The 8446-nt window shown below is 32.8% G+C and overlaps 1 pseudogene; it reads left to right on the forward strand.

Annotated features, from left to right (window-relative positions):
* The first annotated feature begins 264 nt into the window (after positions 1-264).
* LOC132718376 (N-lysine methyltransferase KMT5A-like) lies at positions 265-5822 on the forward strand (annotated as a pseudogene).
* The last annotated feature ends 2624 nt before the right edge of the window (positions 5823-8446 follow it).

An 8446-nucleotide genomic window follows, 5' to 3' on the forward strand; every position in this document is an offset into this window, starting at 1 on the left:
GGTCAATTTGGTCATTTACCAAAAAGAAACATTTTGTAGACGACAACGATATCGGCTGCTAACGGTTACCATCTAAACACTCCCATAATGCATATCTACAAAATAGCTACTTCCTTGCAGGAAACGTGGTAATTTAATACAAATAATCGTAAATTGTGCAATATTCAGAAAGATTAAAGCGCTGACAGTTATTTAAATCAATCAATAAAAGTGTCTGGAGTAATTACATAAATAAATAACAATTCACAAAGACTTACATGTTAAAATCAGGACATTTGTGTGAGGAACAGTTACCGGATATGCCGGATAAAAACAGAACACGTTCGGGAGCATGAAACTGTATTATACGTGATAGGTTGTTTAAACTATGTTGATCTACATGTATGTGTACGATTTTATGTTTCGTTACTATCAACAATAAAGAAAATGGGAAAGATTGGTTCGAGTACAGCTGTATCACAGGTGCTCGTCCAGTCTTGGTGCCCATATAAAAAAAATTGAAGTTAAAAAAAAAACACAAAATAACTATTTTGGGTTGAGTGTTAGAAAAAAAATATTAAAAAAAAAAATTATTTTTTTTCTTATATAACATTACTACGAAAAGTTCACCTAGTCGCCGTAACGCTATGGAGCTTTACCAGGACACGCTATGGAACAACCACAATGTCGAGTTCTGTAACAATACAAGCTATTTTGCTATTCTTTACACATGGTGCATTTAGAAAATTGTTAACATTCTTTTTCTACCTTACTTAGTTTTTTTTAAATAACTTACATTTAAACTCGGACATTCCAATTTGTTAAAATCTTGCAAAATTCCGCTGATGGTCGGCCATTTTGTCGAAAACGAAAGTACACAACCTACATCGTACTGTTCCGCTCTCCTGGTTTCCTACGACTACGTGCGCAGAACAGTAGACAACGGTAACCATCAATTTATTGGTTACTGTTGTCTATTGTTCAGCGAATGTAGTAGTAGGGGACCAGAACAGCGAAACAGTACGGTGTATGTCTTGTACTTTCGTTTTCGACAAAATGGCTGGCAGTTACTGTTGTTTTGCAAAATTTTAACAATTTGGAGTGCCATAGTTTAAATGTAAGTTATTTAAGATTGTATGTAAGATAGAAGAAGAATGTTAACAATTTTCTAAATGCACGATGTGTAAAGAGTAGCAAAATAGCTTTTATTGTTACAGAACTCGACATAGTGGTTGTTCCACAGCGTGTCCTAGTAAAGCTCCGTAGTGTTACGGCAACTAGGTGACCTTTTTGTAGTAATGGTATATAGGGAAAAAAAAATGTTTCAATTTTTTTTTCTTGCATCCAACCCAAAATAGTTATTTTGATGTTTTTTTGTTGTTTTTTTTTTGGTTTTTTTTAACTTCAATTTTTTTATATGGGCACCAAGACTGGACGAGCACCTGTGATACAGCTCACATCATTATCATTGAACAAATCATGTTTACTGCTAATAAAAGTAAATTACAATAAGGTATACTGGTTTCCTAGCAGTTTCCGGCCACAAATCGCATTTTTTAACAAATAAAATAAAAACAAAGACAGGACAAAATTAGGTACCTGTCAATGGGATTGCCATGTGTTTAATGGTAACCTTTCATTTAACTTTTTAATTTGAATATATGCTTGAAATGTAACACCTTTTTTCACCTTTATTCAAAAATTCATAGCAGTTTTCCGGACCTTTTTTATTTTGAATTTAATTCAGTACCATAAAGCAATGTTAAGATGGTTTTATCAGACAAACAGAACTCCCAACCTTTTCCGTGTCGTCTGCAAAACTATTTTTCGAAGTATTGATTTACTAAAATGGGGTCTTAGTTATTGCGAATGGATATTCAAACTAGAATTCCCCATGTGTTGCTTATTTTTTAAAGTTGCAAGTTCTGTTATGTAACTTTAAATAAAAGGCAAAACTTCAAAACATATAAATCCTTGTACTACTTTAAATGCTGTTTAGCATAGAAAACAAATGTCTCTCTGATTGATGAAGTAATGTGGATGCCTTACTGGTAAAAATAGACTGTACTGGACCAAAATGATAAACGGCCGGAAAACTGCTAGGGACGGAAACTGCTAGGAAACCAGTATTCTGTTACCCTGACCCTAAGGCATTACAGTATTTTATAGAAAAATATCAGTGAAATAAAAACTGTAATTCACTGCTTGAAACAGTGACTGATAAAAACGATATCAGTCACTATTTGCCAAATTTAAGAACTATACTTTCTGGTCGTTGGGACTATTTAAATTTGTTTTAAGCATATAATAAAAAGAAAATTTGTTGATTTTGGGAAGAATATCGATTTTTGGTTCACAAGTGATTATTGAAATTTATATTTTCACGAATGGCGTAGAAACTGGGACATAATTGAATATACGCACAATACTCAATTAAGCCCACACTTTGGGTACTAATACTGACACAAAAGTTTTATAATAATGATTTGTAATAAATGCAAACACTAGGGAAGTTATAATAAGTATCAGTATGTAAAGTATTTTAGAAGCGCAAAAACATTCTAAAAAGATTTTATGTCTAGTGTATATTTCAATGTTTTAGAATTTTACTTTTTCATGTTTTTTTTCCTAAAAGAGAAAAAAATATTACAAACAGGAAGTTATACAAACATTTCAAAATATCTCTTTTTAAATACCTTATACAATATAGTTGTTAGACATCAAAATAATGGTAAAAAACCTACACATTTTCACTGATTTGGTTTAAAAACAGAAAATTTGCTTTCATCAGCATTTTCCTACTAAACTTAATGGCTACTGCGTTAGTAATGCAGTAGATAATGCAAAGAAAAACAATGTTTTACCAACAGTTTTGTCAACTTTCTCACTTGAATGAAAAGGTCATATTAAATAATAGATTTCTCCAATGACCATAATTTGACAAGTATTTACCATTAATTTACCATTGTTTATTTTTCAAGCATCTGGAGGTAAGCTACTTCATGCCTGGAAAGCACATTTTGTAGTGAAACAGGTGATTTTTACTTTGAATGAATCTCCGACATCAGTTTAGTATCATGTATTTGTCATTATTTCAGCTAAAGGCAGTGCTTGAAAAGAGAAGAACATCTGATGTAAGTATGTTTAAATCTGTAAAACTTGGATAGCTTTGTTAATATCACATCTCAACAAAAACCCAAAACACAAACACATGTATATATGATACAATTTTTTTGTCCTGGCATTTTGGATTGCAGTATGCAAAGGATAATTGGTTTAATTAGTCTGCACATCAATTGTTTTAGACTAAAATCCTTTTGGGCTATTTAAATAAAATTTTCTATAGCTCACTTGAAATTTAAAAGCCCAAAAAATTGGTTGTGGTCATAATTCATACGATTCATGCTAGAAATGCATTGACAGACACTTTATTTTGGTTGTGTGTGTGTGTTTATTTAAATAACTCCATAATCAGTATTTGTGTTAATGTTTTTTCTTTGTTTAGAACTTTACTTGACGGGTTGAGCTATTGTCTGAACATTTCTAATTAAGCAAACAGCTGTTTACTTGATTCGGGCTTCTAGCTTATAGACTCAATCACAGACTGATTCAATCAATGAGTTTATATTGGGTATTATTGGTATTATATAATTATCAATCATTTGCTTATGCTAGATTTCTTGTGTTTCTTTTTTTTTAATTAAAGTAAATGTCACAAAGGACCTCCTTGCCTTTTTATGGTCAGGTTGTCAGCCCACCAGCGTATTAATGATTAAAGCAGACACCATAAAAATTTAATTGCCCTCCCAGTATTATGGTTATAGTATATTTTCATACATGCTATATTTTTTTGCTGATTTCCGGGGAATGTATCCTTATTTTGCAGGTTTTCAAAGTAATTGTAAGGACAGCTTACACATGTTAATAAGGATAATTATGATTTTGTTATGTGTGTTATTTCAATTTAAATGAAATTTTCATTTCAAACGTCACACTTTCATGTCTATATTATGAACCCATGGTGAGATTTACAAATAACTCTGCGCAAATGCCAAGTATGATGAGTTGAAGTGAAGTGCATATACATTTTTGACCAAGGTCAGGTCAGGGTGAATGTTATCGCACTTTCTTGTCAGCTTTATATTTTTCCAGTGGTGGAATTTTCAAAAAAAAGTCAAGTATGATTATTCCGACTTTCTGTACAAAATCAATTGTTTTAATCCAGTGAAATATGCAGGAGACATTATTGTATAAGTTTCAGAAAGCAAATGTCTAGTTTAAAGTAAATTCTGGCTTTTAGGAAAGTGGGAGGTCACCTGTGGACGATGCAAAGTTTTACTGTAAGGCAGGGTACGACAAAGATGGGTTCACCCTCAAATACTTGTCAGATTACAAAGGTAGGCTATTTAAAGAAGAATTAATAGTGATATTTGTTCTTATTTGGAAATAATAGCAACCAATTTCAGAATATTTTAAGTGGCAATTTATCAAGTAAGCGTTATTACTGCTAGTTTCACTGACAAGCAGTTACTATTTGCACTTAATCTTAATATCCCTAAAAAGGAGCACATTAAATTCAAACTTCTATCCCAATGCCCGTCTTTCTTTTTCTCTGAAAATTGCCTGGATTCTTATTTCCATAAAGGATAATGGATTTAATATTACTTACTCAAGGTTAGCTTTTTGTGGCCTGTTGTCAGTTGTTCAACCATGTGTCCAGAGTTTTGTATTAAAATCAATATATCTTGGTCAGAATGTTTGTCTTGACACAATCTTTGCACATGTACATGCATATGGGGTCAAAAACTAGGTCCCAACGTCAAATAATGAAAAAAAACTTTGTAAACACTTCAAAAGCGACAGTTATTGGTGTCTTCTTTTTAACCAAAACCAAAAAGTATAAAATGCTAGAGTCTGAGTAGTAAACTGTTGTCAGAATTTGAACCTTTGCATAAGGGTACATGTATACACTTGTAAATATTAGAAAAAATCTATTGGTGTGCAAAGGCATATTTGCTGGGTTCTAAAATTAATGTTCTGTTACGCATGTCTTGTCTTGGGTTGTTTTAAATTCTAAATGCATTTCAGGATATGGAGTAATCACTACAAAGCCTTTTTAAAAAGGTGATTTTTTGCTGGAGTTTGTGGGGGAACGGATATCTGCTGCAGAAGCAGAGGAGAGAGAGAAAAGAAATTTTGAAAACAAGATATTCTTCTATACATATAAAGGAAGGAAACTGTGGTAACTTTAACTGTGTTTTTATATTGAATTTTACATGTTTTTATATTTATAGCTATAAATGTAACAGGATTATATATTGATATGTTAAGGCCATGCGTTTTATGCCCCCACAAAGTGGTGAGCATATGTCATTGCACTTGTCCATCTGTACTTACGTACCGAATCCTGTGAATAAAACTTCTCCTAGACCTTCGGAGGGATTTTGCTAAAACTATTACAACCTTTATATGTAGATGATTGTGTTGGAATTTTGACTACATTGATTTTTGACTAAGTTATAGCACTTTGTTTTTTTTCATTATACAGTTAATAATTATCCTGATTGGTAAAACTGTAATTTTTCTTTGGCTTCAGTATGGATGCTGAAGGAACTACAGGGCACATTTGCCAGTGGGTAAACGACGCAAGTGATTACAGCTGCAATGCTGTCATGAAGCTGAAGGTGTTCGGTGCCGTGGAGCGTTTGTGTCTATTTGCCAAAAAGGACATCGCCATAAGGGAAGAAATCATGTACAACTATGGGGTGAAAGAAGGCAATTTATGGTGGAGAAAAAAGGTAAAAAACTCATTCATGATAAAGTTCATTTTTGACTATACATAAGACTGAGGTGTCATGTAAGGCCTTTTTGTCAAGCCTGTCAGTCTGACTTTGATTTGACAATGTAGATAATGTTCATCTAGCACAACCTTGCATTGTGGATTAGTAATTCCTAGACAAGTGATAAGAAGAACTGCTTGCTGAGTTTCTGGAGGGTTGGACTTTCTAATCCACAACTCAAGACATGATAGATACATTATCTTACTATGTCCTCAAGTTGAATTCACTTGTACATTACAAATGTTTGTTATGGCATGGAAAAAGAAAAGTAGAATGTTTATTGAATGGGGAATTCAATAATTATTCATAGATATGATCACCTGTTTGTGCTAATTATTGAGATATTCCAAATGATGATATGAAAGAAACTGTAAAAATGGTTATTTTTCATTAGCGCAAAAAATACATAATGCACTGGTAGGATTGTAATTTACATTTGACATGATATGCTGATGAAATGGCAAGATGAAGATAACATAGGCTTCCATGTTGAAACTCAAAATAATAATTAGTATAGTAGGAAGTCTAGTACTAGTTGTCACGGAACAAAATTGCTGCTCTGTGTAAGACTCGAACATTGAGATGTTTTAAATAGAAACTCTTTTAGCTGATAAATATTCATAATTCTTTCATGCAGCAACAAATGTCAGCTGATAAATTTGCCTATGGTAAGATTATAAATTATGCTGTTTTTAGTAGCTCACCAGAGTGAGCTTTTGTATTGGCTAATTGTCTGTTGTCCATCCTCGGTGCATCCGTCTGTGTGTCAACACATTGTTTAAACAACTTTTCCTGAACCACTTGGCAAAATGTGTTCAATATTCCTAGTATGAAGCTCTTTTAAACTTGTTCAAAGAATTAAACTCCACAGAGATTTTTGGTTGACATGTCAACCTAAGGGTTGTCTTGGTTATGGTTATTTGTTCAGTGTTCAGATTATTGTATTTTGTTTCATGAAAAGAAACTTTTTTCCTAGTTATCTATGTTATGATATAATATAAGTATTACTTTGAATCTTTATTCAATTTGCACATGGTAAAGTATAAAACCAACAACTTTTTATTATTCAGAATGTGATGAGATGAGTACGACAGTAATTCATGATGAAGAAACACAGTTTTCAACCATTTCTGACATAAGTATGATATATATGCATTTAAAAAATCTTAACTTATAAAAACTAGGTGATAGACTTTCACATTTGACCATTTTTTAATATGTTTTTTGTAATATCTTTGGTTAACACCCTTCCAATAGTATTTCAGTCGTACCACAGTAGTTAGTTATCCTACTCACTGTCCCTGGACAGGCTTAGATCTCAGTGATTTACACTGTTAACCAGTACTCTTTAGTGACTGACAACTTACCTACATGTCAGCAATAGTGGTAGGAGAGGGCATAAATGTAGAAAATATTTTATGATCAATCACTGTTAAAATGAGTTGCGCTCGATAGGCAGACACACTATCACTGCACAACCCGGGCAGAGCTATTTCATCATAAGTAAATGCAATGCAGTTTACAAGAATTTATAAGCTTGTCACGATCTGGCAGGTGTGTCAATAGCATGGCTTCTTCAGATAAACTGGGTTTGATTGTAAAAGAACAGTAATGGTGGTAAGGTTATAGAATAAAATGAGAGAACCAAAATGAAGTTTAAACTACCCTTTTGTTACATTTACCTAAGATTTAAAAATTTTCATTGCTCAAGAAAGAAAACTAAATCAAAAAAATTTCCAGAAAAAAATGATTTCCATTATTTTTTTTAGTTCCAAAACAGATGCCACCCAATGGTAGGGAAATGGACGCTGTGGGAGAAAGTCTTGACAGTCCAAACACTTGTGACCCGGCCTTTTGTCAGTATGTATGCATCCAATATCTTTTTTTTAAAATGGCTTGTTGGAACAGCACACCTTTGGTGAGACTTAGTGTCTGTAAGATTATAATATAAGGTATTAGAAATCTTCTTGGTTTGTCTTCACCTTAAATATTTTGTATTAAACATCAACAAACATTATTGGAATATCAAACTGGTTCAAGTTTTGTACTGGTAAAAAAAATTGACCACACCCTGAAGACCACATATTTACATTTACTTTTTGGTTCTGTTTAATCTTAACCCTTTTTGTATACACCTATGACATATGCCTCCTTCCAAACATCGGGGTAAATCTCCTCACTCCACACCTTGTTGTACAGCCTAAGCCAGATGTCCAGCACCCCCTCCGGTAGGTGCTTGAACATCTTGTAGGTAATTCCATCCTTTCCCGCGGCAGAATCACGCCTGAATGACCTCTTGTTTGCTGATGAAATTATTTGAGGTCATGACCTCTTATAAAATAACTTAAGCACATTATACATGATATATAAGAACTTAGTATCAAGCTTTAATTGGTTTCATTCATATTCACTTAATTACATCACTTCATGCAGCGTTTTTTCTAGAGAGCGTTTTCTGCTTTTTTGACACAGTACTTTTGCATTTGATGCTGTAATATTATAGCATGACGCATATTTTTGCGAGCGTCGTAGTATATATTTTTTTCTATAAATAGCATGTTTTTCATCAGCTGATTTGTCACATGATTTATCTTAGACGCTTTAGTGATTATTACATGTTAAAAGCG

Source organism: Ruditapes philippinarum, unplaced genomic scaffold (genome assembly GCF_026571515.1).
Source record: "Ruditapes philippinarum isolate M1 unplaced genomic scaffold, ASM2657151v2 ctg3062_1_1_1_1, whole genome shotgun sequence".
In the NCBI taxonomy this organism is placed as follows: Eukaryota; Metazoa; Mollusca; class Bivalvia; order Venerida; family Veneridae; genus Ruditapes; species Ruditapes philippinarum.